We start from the raw sequence: 11,269 nt of genomic DNA on the forward strand, positions 1-11,269 counted from the left end.
GGTTGATGTAATTCGTATCTATCAAATGTATATTGCATCTTTGATTTGATAACATTCGTATCTATCAAATGTATATTGCATCTATTGATCAATGTAATTCGTATCTATCAAATGTATATTGCATCTATTGATCTATGTAAATTATATCGATCATATGTATACTGCATCAATTGAGCTATGTAATCTATGTATCTATCTATCAAATCTATCTATCTCGTGGTTGTGCAAATGGGCTGTTTGCGGTTGATTGCGGTGCGTTACACTTGGAGTTTGCTCTGTCACTGTGAAGCGGCCGTAACCCTTACACTACCTGATAGATACGACATCATAACAGATGTTTTAAAGCACGTTATTGCAAACATTTTGGGAATGTTAGGTGATTTAGGCCCTTTATGGGTTAAAGCAGACTCTGCATAAACTATGTAATTTTCCATGGGAGTTTTGACATGGATCCCCCTCCAGCATGCCACAGTCCAGGTGTTAGTCCCCTTGAAACAACTTTTCCATCGCTATTTTGTTATCACTACTGCTTAGTACTTAACACACCACGGGTCCCAGACCGCATGTCTTATTGTTATACTCTGTCAGGGAAATTATATAACTATCAATCGTATCGATCAAATATATATTGCATCTATTGATCTCTGTGATTCGTATCGATCAAATATATATTGCATCTTTTGATCTATGTTATTCGTATCTATCAAATGTATATTGCATCTTTGAATCCATGTAATTTGTATCTATCAAATGTATATTACATCTTTTGATCTATGTAATTAATATCTATCAATGTATATTGCATCTTTTGATCTATGTAATTCGTATCTATCAAATGTATATTGCATCTATTGATCTATGTAATTCGTATCTATCAAATGTATATTGCATCTATTGATCTATGTAATTCGTATCTATCAAATGTATATTGCATCTATTGATCTATGTAATTCGTATCTATCAAATGTATATTGCATCTTTTGATCTATGTAATTCGTATCTATCAAATGTATGTTGCATCTATTGATCTATGTAATTCGTATCTATCAAATGTATATTGCATCTTTTGATCTATGTAATTCGTATCTATCAAATGTATATTGCATCTATTGATCTATGTAATTCATATCTATCAAATGGATATTGCATCTATTGATCTATGTAATTCGTATCTATCAAATGTATATTGCATCTTTTGATCTATGTAATTCGTATCTATCAAATGTATGTTGCATCTATTGATCTATGTAATTCATATCTATCAAATGTATATTGCATCTTTTGATCTATGTAATTCGTATCTATCAAATGTATATTGCATCTATTGATCTATGTAATTCGTATCTATCAAATGGATATTGCATCTATTGATCTATGTAATTCGTATCTATCAAATGTATATTGCATCTATTGATCTATGTAATTCGTATCTATCAAATGTATATTGCATCTTTTTATCTATGTAATTCGTATCTATCAAATGTATATTGCATCTTTTGATCTATGTAATTCGTATCTATCAAAGGTACAGTATATTGCATCTATTGATCTATGTTATTCGTATCTATCAAATGTATATTGCATCTATTGATCTATGCAATTCGTATCTATCAAATGTATATTGCATCTATTGATCTATGTAATTCGTATCTATCAAATGTATATTGCATCTATTGATCTATGTAATTCGTATCTATCAAATGTATATTGCATCTATTGATCTATGTAATTCGTATCTATCAAATGTATGTTGCATCTATTGATCTATGTAATTCGTATCTATCAAATGTATATTGCATCTTTTGATCTATGTAATTCGTATCTATCAAATGTATATTGCATCTATTGATCTATGTAATTCGTATCTATCAAATGTATATTGCATCTATTGATCTATGGAATTCGTATCTCTCAAATGTATATTGCATCTATTGATCTATGCAATTTGTATCTATCAAATGTTTATCGCATCTATTGATCTATGGAATTTGTATCTATCAAATGTTTATTGCATCTATTGATCTATGTAATTCATATCTATCAAATGTATATTGCATCTTTTGATCTATGTAATTCATATCTATCAAATGTATATTGCATCTATTGATGTAATTCGTATCTATCAAATGTATATTGCATCTTTTGATCCATGTAATTTGTATCTATAAAATGTATATTGCATCTATTGATCTATGTAATTCGTATCTATCAAATGTATATTGCATCTATTGATCTATGTAATTCGTATATATCAAATGTATATTGCATCTTTTGATTTATGTAATTTGTATCTATCAAATGTATATTGCATCTATTGATCTATGTAATCTATGTATCTATCTATCAAATCTATCTATCTCGTGGTTGTGCAAATGGACTGTTTGCAGTTGTTTGCGGTGCGTTACATGGGGAGTTTGGTCTGTCACTTTGAGGCGGGCGTAACCATTACACTACCTGATCGATACAACATCATACCTGATTTTTTAAAGCACGTTATTCCAAACAATTTTGGAATGTTAGGTGATTTATGCCCTTTATGGCTTAAAACCAGACTCTGTATCAACTATGTAATTTTCCGTGGGAGTTTTGCCATGGATCCCCCTCCAGCATGCCACAGTCCAGGTGTTAGTACCCTTGAAACAACTTTTCCATCACTATTGTGGCCAGAAAGAGTCCCTGTTGGTTTTGAAGTTCGCCCGGTTCGCCGGTTCGCAAACAGTCACAGAAGTTCGAGTCCGCCGTTTGCGAACTGAAATTTTTAGGTTTGCGACATCACTAGGGGTAGTTTTTAGGGACAGTGAATAGGGGCAGTGTTTTAGGGACAGTTTTTTAGGGACAATGTTTAGGGACAGTTTAGTTGGTTTGGTGTTTTAGAGAGGGAAAGGATTAGGGTTATTTTTTAGGCTGAGTGTCAGGGCTGTTGTTAGGTTTAGATTTTGTAAGGGTGAGTGATAGGTTAATTAGAGTTTTTTACCACAAGTATGTGATTGAGTTTTCCCAGTATATATGCAAAAGATGGGCGTTGATCGGATTATAAAGCATATTTGGGTTTTGTCTCATTACTGAGTGGATTTAAAAAAAAAAATCTGTTCTTATCAGTTTAATATCTGATACGTGCCCTATCTGGCTGCCATATATTAAATGGATTTTTGTAACAGGGAGATGGAAGAAGAGCTTGCTCTGTCCACTCCACACATTGACCTGGTATTGCAGTACCTCCAGGACCGGTGCACCCCTCTCTTTTGCTATGTGACAAAAACAGAATAATCATCCAGCTGCTGCTGCGCCTGCTGCTGCAGTAGTAGCGGCAGACTTGTTGAAGAAAGCCTCAGCAACAAGCAGCTTTCTGGGCTGTATTTTTGTTTTGTCCATTCAGTGTACGTAGCTGTCTTGTGGACTCTTGTTAACCCTTTGTGTGCTGGCCCAAAAAAGCCTGGAGAACGGCTGTCACTTTGCGAGGCGACGTGTTCGCACTTTTTGTTATTTTTCAATTCTTCCTTTCATGAGCATTTCTTCACAAATCTATGTATTGCTGTGTACATTCATTGATTGATTTCGGTGTTTTATCATTTTGTACGTATTGATGTGTCCATTGCTTGATTTACTTATGTGTTTAATGAAATGGTGTTTTTGGTTTCGATCTCTTTCATTTTTGTTGTCTTTCTTTCTTTCTTTCTTTCTATCTATCTATCGTTCCTTCTTGGCAGACAATAAAAGTCTTTGGAGCTGTCAATGTTGTCCGTGTGCTTCTTTCTCCACCTGGTGCCTGCTCATAGAAGTTTTTCACAAATGAGTGGAGCCTGCTAGCTAGGTAGGTAGGTAGGTAGGCGTGCAGCTAGGCCCACAAGATCCAGTAGCAGCTAGGTAGGTGCAATCAGCCTGATCAGCCAGGTGGCTTTCACGCCTTTCTGCCTGTCTCTAGAGTGCAGCTCCGACGATGGCAGGGGGAAGGAGGGGGGCCGTTTTCTGGGGAGGGTGGAGGAGGCGGAGCCATGCAAATTGGAGAGCAGCTGTCTGTCCAGTAGTCAGGCAGCAGGTTCCTGGTGGTCACCACGCCCGCTGCTGCTTTTTATCATGAAGCAGAGTGTTTTTAGTATCCCTGGTCAGTAGTTGTGTTTTTTTTGGTCTGGCCTAGCAGCCTGGCATGTATTGTTGTTGGTTGCTGCTGCTGCAGCTTGTGAATTTCCAATGGTGTGATTTGTCTCCCCGAGGCAGAGGGAGTTTTCCGAGCGTGCGGCGTTCCAGACAAGAGGTTTGCGTTATCGCTTCTCGGCCTTTTGGCTTAGACCAAGTGTCTGAGTCAATTGGCCGCACCTTTAGACAGGACCCGTCCCTTGGCCTGGTGTTCTTCCCTTTGGGTTTTAACTCACTGCTGCTTTTGGGGGAACGGCATTCCCTGTTCTGATGGTGTTTCCTGAAGCGAAGATGGATAAAGTTGCTCCGAATTTTCCTCAGACTGTCCGTTTTTTTGTGAGTGAGGAGAGGAGAAAGACCGTGGGATTGCTGCATATCCAAACTATTGTTGTGGAGAAAGTTCTGAGGATGTCTAGGGGAAATCTTTTTTGTGTGCAGAACTTTGTTCAACAAGGCGCTTATGATGTGTCTTTTTTGACGGAGGAGATGACAACTTTGTGTTATGAGCGAGCTGTGGAAATGTCTGAGCACCCTGATTTGGTTGGTATTTCTTTTATACGCAGCCCTGCTAAGAAGCAAAGAACTGCGATTATTATACATATGTACAATCCGTTTGTGGAGGACTGTCAAATTATGTCTTGGCTACGGCAGTACTGCTCTTTTGTAAGTCTACCTGAAAAGATGTGCAATCCTTTTGGTACCTTTAATGGGAAGTGAAGGTTCTGGGTAGAGTTTCATCGTTTGGAGAATGGTGATATCAAGTCTCATCCTCCCCAGACCTTCACTATTTTTGGAAATCGTGGTTTTTTGTTTTATCCAAATATGCCAAGGTTTTGTCGCAGGTGTCAACAGTTTGGCCATCTAAAAGAAGAGTGCGCTGCAGAGGTTGGTTGTCATAATTGTGGTCTATATGGAAATATTGCATCTGACTGTCCCTCTGGTCGTAAATGTAATTTGTGTGGCTCTTCTGACCATCTGGCCCGCTTGTGTCCTCAGTATAGAGAAGAAATTAAGAGTTATGCTCAGGCTGTTATGAAAAAAATCAATTTGTGCCTATGAGATTGGTGGAGAAGTTTTACGTCAACCCCAGGAAGCAGTGGCCCCTAAGGGGGATATAGTTGTTCCAGTTGATGACCCTGTGGAGGGTATGGCTTTTTTTCCTGCTTCTTCTTCTGTGGTGGATCCTTCATCTCAAGGGATGGTTATAGCTGAGACTGCTGAGGATGATCTTCCTGCCTTTTCCCTTGGGGAGGGGGAAGAGATGGATCTGGATCCTGTAAAGAAAGATTTAAAGCGATCACTAGAGGAGAGTTTGGCTGGAGAAGATCCCCAGAGTCCGGGAAGTGTGACTTCTGAGACTTCTGTTGGTGATGTGTCTTTCTTGGATCCTAGTCAAGTGGCTGCTTTTGGTGATGCCATTTCTTTTTCTGCTAAGGAGGATTTATCTGTTGCTGTTCCATCTGATGTGTCGTCTAGTGACTCTAAGAAGCCTAAAAAGGGTTTTAATATCAAGCGTTTGACATCTTCTGCTGACCCTGTTGAAAGACCTGGTGGTAGACCACCTTATGTCCCTAGTTCAGTTGCTGTTCTTCAGAGTAATCTGATTAAATCTAAGGAGGTTAAAAAGCCTCCTTAGTTCTGTTTTTGATTTATTTTTTATTTTTTAATATCTATTAAATTAGCATCCTTGAATGTGCAAAGTATTCGTACACCCAGTAGACGTGCCTGTATTTTTGATATGTTGTCTAAGTTAAATTATGATGTTTTTTGTTTGCAGGAATGTCATCTGGCATCTTCTTTTAAAGATGCTATTTGGTCTCTGGGTCCATCGGTGTGGTCCTATTCTACTGAACGTAATTGGGGGGTTGGGATTTTGTTTGTGGGTGGTGGTTTCAAGATTTTGAAGGTTGAGCATATTTTTAAAGGGAGGGTTCTTTTAGTTTTAGTGGAGTTTAGGGGGGTGGTTATTAGGATTATTAATGTTTATGCTTTTGCTAATAAATCTGAGAGGGTTCAGTTGTTTGATAGGTTGAAGTTTTTTTGGGTGGAAGAGTTTTCACTGTGCTTGCTGGTGATTTTAACTGTGTTTTGAGGGTTGGTGATCAGGAGGGGGCTGTTGAGAGGTCTTTGGATAAGTCTAGTGAGGACCTTTTGGAGTTAATTTCTGTTTTTGGTCTGAAGGATGCCTTCAGAGTCACTGGAAGTTCTGGTAGGGGTTTTACTTTTTTTTCTGAAAATGGTAAAGTTAAATCAAGAATTGATTTTTTCTTTTTTTTCTAGGAATGTTTTTGTTAAGAGTTATAGTTCAATGGCTATGTCTTTTACAGACCATGTATGTATTTTTTGTGATGTTGAGTTAAAAGTTAGAGTGGATTATGGGAGGGGTGTCTGGAAGTTGAATGTTAGTTTGTTAGAAGATGATTGGATTGTGGGTCTTTTTGTTAAAAAGTATTTATGGATGAAAACCAGGAAGTGGGCTTTTTCTTCGGTACTTGATTGTTGGGAGTGGGTTAAGACTGAGTGTAGATTATTCTTTATTAGGAAGGGTCATGAGAAAGCTAAGAAAGAGAGGATGGTGTATGTGAGATGGCAGATGCGTTTGGATTACTTGAAGGAGTTGAGGGCTTTAGGTTTGAATGTGTTGGATGAATTGGAAGAAGCAAAGGAGATGATTAGGAAGTGTATGGACGAAAAGGGAAGTAAGATTGTAATGCAAGCTAGAATGGAGGTATGTGAGAAAGATGAAAAGTGTTCTAGGTTTTTTTTTCAAAAAGGTTTTTTCAGGTAAGGAAGGTATGGTGAGTGTTTTGAATGTTGCTGGGGAGGAAGTGATGGGTAAAGATGGGATTTTGAATGAGGTTTCTTCATTTTATGAGAATTTATATAGTGAGAAAGTTTTGGATTTTTGTGTATATGATGAGATTTTGGATGAGGTTGAGGTAAAGATTGAAAAAGAGGATGTTAGTGGTTTGGTGTGTGAGGTTTGTTTGGATGAATTGTTGTCGGTGGTGCGTGGGATGAAAAAATTTAAAACGCCTGGGTGTGATGGTTTGCCTGTGGATTTTTATTGTAAATTTTGGAATTTGATTGGAGAAGATTTGCTTGATGTGTGTAAGTGGGTTTTTGAGAAAAATGTTTTGTCTGCTTCTATGCGTGTTGGTGTGATTGTTCTTTTATATAAGAAAGGTGATAAGCATGATCTTAAGAATTGGAGACCAATTTCGTTACTTAACGTCGATTATAAGATTATTGCTAAAGTTCTGGCTGATCGTATGAAGTGTGTGATTGGTAAAATTGTTGGTGAGGAGCAAGTGTGTGCTGTGCCTGGGAGACAGATTGCTGAGAGTTTGGTTGGTTTGAGGGATGTGATTTGGTATTGTCTGGAGCGTAAGCAGTCTGTTTCTGTTGCTACTCTTGATTTTGAGAAACATATGATAGGGTTGCGCATGTTTTTATGTTTGGTGTTTTGGAGAGATTGGGTATTTCTGAGAAGATGCTTGCTTGGTTTAAGTGTTTGTATGGAAATATTGGGAATAGAGTTTTAGTGAATGGTTTTTTGTCTGAATGTTTTTCTGTTTTGTCTGGAGTGAGACAGGGATGTCCTTTATCTCCTGTACTTTTTGTTTGTGTGATTGAACCTTTATTGCAGCTTTTGAGGAGGGATAAGGTTATTAGGGGTGTGGATGTGCCTGGAAGTGGTGGTAGATTTTTAAAAGTGTTGGGTTATATGGATGATGTTACTGTTGTGTGTCAGTCTCAGGCTAGTTTAAGGAGAGTGTGTATTCAGGTTGAATGTTTTTGTATGGCGAGTGGTTTTCGAGTGAATTGGGATAAATATATGGTTAAGGCTTTTGGAGTTTGGAGGGATTTGGAATTGTGTGGATTTCCTGTTCAGAATGGTGCGATTAAAGTTCTTGGTGTACAGTTTGAGTGGGATTTATTGGGTTCTGAAAGTTGGGAAGATGTGTGTATGAAGCTTAAGAAGAAGGTTGATTTTTGGTCTTTGAGGAATTTAAGTTTGGAAGGTCGGGTGTTAATTATTAAATCGGTTTTTCTTCCGATTTTATTGTATGTTAATTTTGTTTTTCCTATACCTGATAGGTTTCTAAGGCGGATTGTGAGGATGTTCTTTTTATTTTTCTGGAGTTCGGGAATGGAGAAGCTGAGTAGAGTGAACGTGGTGAAATTGAGAGAGCATGGTGGTAAGACTGTTCCGGATGTTGAGAGGTTTTTGTGCGTGAAGTATGTTGGTATGTGTGTTCGTTTGAGTTTGAAGGAGAATGTGATGGGTTGTATGGTTAGATATGCTGCTGGGAATGTTTTGAGGAAGTTTGGTATGGTTTTGCGTGATAATACTAAGCCTGTGTGTTTTCAGTGTCCTGATTTTTATGTGAAGATTGAGAGATGTATTGTAAAGTATGATTTATCTGGTGTGGGTAGAGATGTGTGGTGTGAGAATAGGAAGATTTTGAAAATTTTATTGGAGAGAGAGAATGTGTGTTTGGTAGCAAATTTATCTGAAAGTGATAGTATTCAAGTGTGGAAAAATGTGAATGAGAAAAGGTTGGTTAATAGACAGAAAGATATTTCTTGGATGGCTGTGCATGGTTGTTTGCCGACAAGAGAAATGCAGTATAGACGTGGTTTGGTGAGGTCTGAGAGGTGTCCTGGGGATGGTTGTGGTCAGTGTGAGAATGTTGTTCATGTATTGTGGAGTTGTGAGTATGCTAAGAATGTTTGGAGAGCTCTTGGTAGAATGATTTTTGGTTTATCTGGGATTCAAGTTTTTTCTTTTGAGATGATTTTGTTTGGGTTGTGTGGTCTGGACAAGTCTAAAGAGAGGTTGTTGTGGTTGTTATTTTGTTGTGTTAAAGAATCTTTGTGGGATGTAAGGAATATTTTTGTTTTTAAAAAACGGGAGATTGATATTAAAGGTTGTGTGCGTTTAATATGTGGAAGATTATATCTTTATTTTTGTCTTGATAGGAAAAGATTTGGGGTAGTCGACTCTGAAGGTGTTTGGAAGACCAAAAAATGGAAGGATTGGTGTTCATAATATGTAATGAAGATTGTACTATGTATATTATTGTTATTTTGTTTATGTTTAAGTTTTTTTTTTTATGTGTATTGATATTGAATATATTTAGTTTATTGTTTTCTTTTTTTCTTTTGTGTTTTATATTTCTTGGAAAAGTAATTTTTTTGTTCTGCTTATTAAGTTGTAAATTTTATTTTTCTAATAAAAAATCAAAAAAAAAAAATCTGTTCTTATCAGTTTAATATCTGATACGCGCCCTATCTGGGTGCCATATATTAAATGGATTTTTGAAACAGGGAGATGGAAGAAGAGCTTGCTCTGTCCACTCCACGCATTGACTTGGTATTGCAGTACCTCCAGGACCGGTGCACCCCTCTCTTTTGCTGTGTGACAAAAACAGAATCATCATCCCAACAAGCAGAAGCCGAAATGAGCTGCAGCAGCAGATTTTTGGAAGAAAGGCTCAGCAACGAGCTGCCTGCCTTCTTTTTTGCCTTGTATTTTGCATTCTGTGCAGTGCGCTGCTTTCTTTTGGACTCTTGTTAACCCTTTGTCTGCTGGCTCAAAGTTTAGAAAATGGCTGTTATAGGAAAGGCGACGTCGTTGGTATTATTTTTTTTGGCCTTCTTCATTTGATGATGATTTGTGTTCCTAATGTACTATTTATTCATTGATTTATTTCTTAATGTCTTTATTCATTTTGTGACATTATTTCTATCTTTCTATCTATCTATCTATCTATCTATCTATCTTTCTATCCTTCTTGGCAGACAATAAAAGTCTCTTGAGCTGCTGCAGCAGCTTGTGTCAATGTTGTCCGTGTGTTTCTTTCTCCACCTGGTGCCTGGACAGGGAACTAAAAAATGAGTTGAGCCTGCTTGCCTAGTAGGTAGGTAGGTAGGTAGGCAGCTAGGCCCAGAAGATACAGTAGCTAGGTGCAATCAGCATCAGCCAGGTGCTTTCACGTCTCTCTGTCTCCGGAGTGCAGTAGCAGGCATGTGTGTTTGCGGTGGGAAGGAGGGGGGCTGTTTTCGAGAGAAGGAGCCATGCAAATTGGAGAGCGGCTAGCTGTCCAGTCAGGCAGTAGGTAGGAGCTGCAGCAGCAAGCAGGGTGTCTTCCCTGGCCAGTAAGCTGGCTGAGGCTAATAGTTGTCTTTTTAGGGCCTAGTCTAGCAGCCAGGGGCCGCTGCTGCTTGAAATTTTCCTTAAAGAGATTATGTCGACAGTGGTGTGCATCTCCCCAAGGCAGAGGGAGTGCTTTGGGCGTGTGGCATCTCAGATAAGAGCGTTGCAGTTATCGCTTCTCTGCCTTTTGGGTCAGATCAAGTGTCTGAGCCATTAGGAGTTAAAGAACCTATCGGCCTGGTGGTGTTTCCTTTGGGTGCAAAACCTGCTGCTATTGGGGGGGACAGCTATCTGAGACGTCCGGTTGTGATCCCCAGTTGTCATTATGGCAGCATCTATTGGACGAGGAGGAGAAAAGTCAATTGCTTTGGAGTTGGAGGAAGATCGGAGAGATATGGAGGAGTCTGGTGGTGTTCTTGGGAAGGAGGCAGAAGATCAGGAACCTGATCGTGGAGGAGGTGAAGATCCTGGTGGCAGTGGAGCCTTTTCTGGTGGCAGTGGTGGAGGTTTCCGGAGTCGTCCATCAGGATTTCGTCCAATGGACATGCTTTGTGTCCAAATTGCTGAGAAGTATATTTTGGAGAAGGATGGTGACTTTATTCAAAAGACACTGGTGAGTGACCTTTTTGGTTTGCCTTTCTCAGACTTTATGTGCATTCAGGAGTTTCAACTGAGGTTTTTTTTTTTTATTTATCTATGAGGAATGAGGGGCTTGTGAATTTTGTTTTAGAAAAAGCCGGAATTTATCATAGTCATGCTCTTATGGTAGGGTTGACTATTACTCCTTTGTTTGGTAACCCTGAAAACTGCTGGTGGTGCACATGTATAACCCTCACCTGAGTGTGCAAGAAATTGTTTTGTTTCTTGAGGGTTATTGTGCAAAAGTGGAGATTAAAGGGACAGTCTAGTATGAATTAAACTTTCATTATTCAGATAGGACTTTTAATTTTAATCAACTTTCCAATTTACTTT

The 11,269-nt window shown here is 38.5% G+C and overlaps 1 non-coding gene and 1 pseudogene across 1 annotated transcript; both read left to right on the forward strand.

Annotated features, from left to right (window-relative positions):
• The first annotated feature begins 3,058 nt into the window (after positions 1-3,058).
• On the forward strand, positions 3,059-3,238 carry LOC128655052 (uncharacterized; annotated as a pseudogene).
• Positions 3,239-9,355: 6,117 nt separating this feature from the next.
• LOC128654945 (U2 spliceosomal RNA) lies at positions 9,356-9,548 on the forward strand. The gene has a single exon (XR_008401581.1). It is a non-coding gene; the product is annotated as a U2 spliceosomal RNA (small nuclear RNA).
• Positions 9,549-11,269: the final 1,721 nt, after the last annotated feature.

The sequence above is a fragment of the Bombina bombina genome, chromosome 3, assembly GCF_027579735.1.
Source record: "Bombina bombina isolate aBomBom1 chromosome 3, aBomBom1.pri, whole genome shotgun sequence".
Lineage (NCBI taxonomy): Eukaryota > Metazoa > Chordata > Amphibia > Anura > Bombinatoridae > Bombina > Bombina bombina.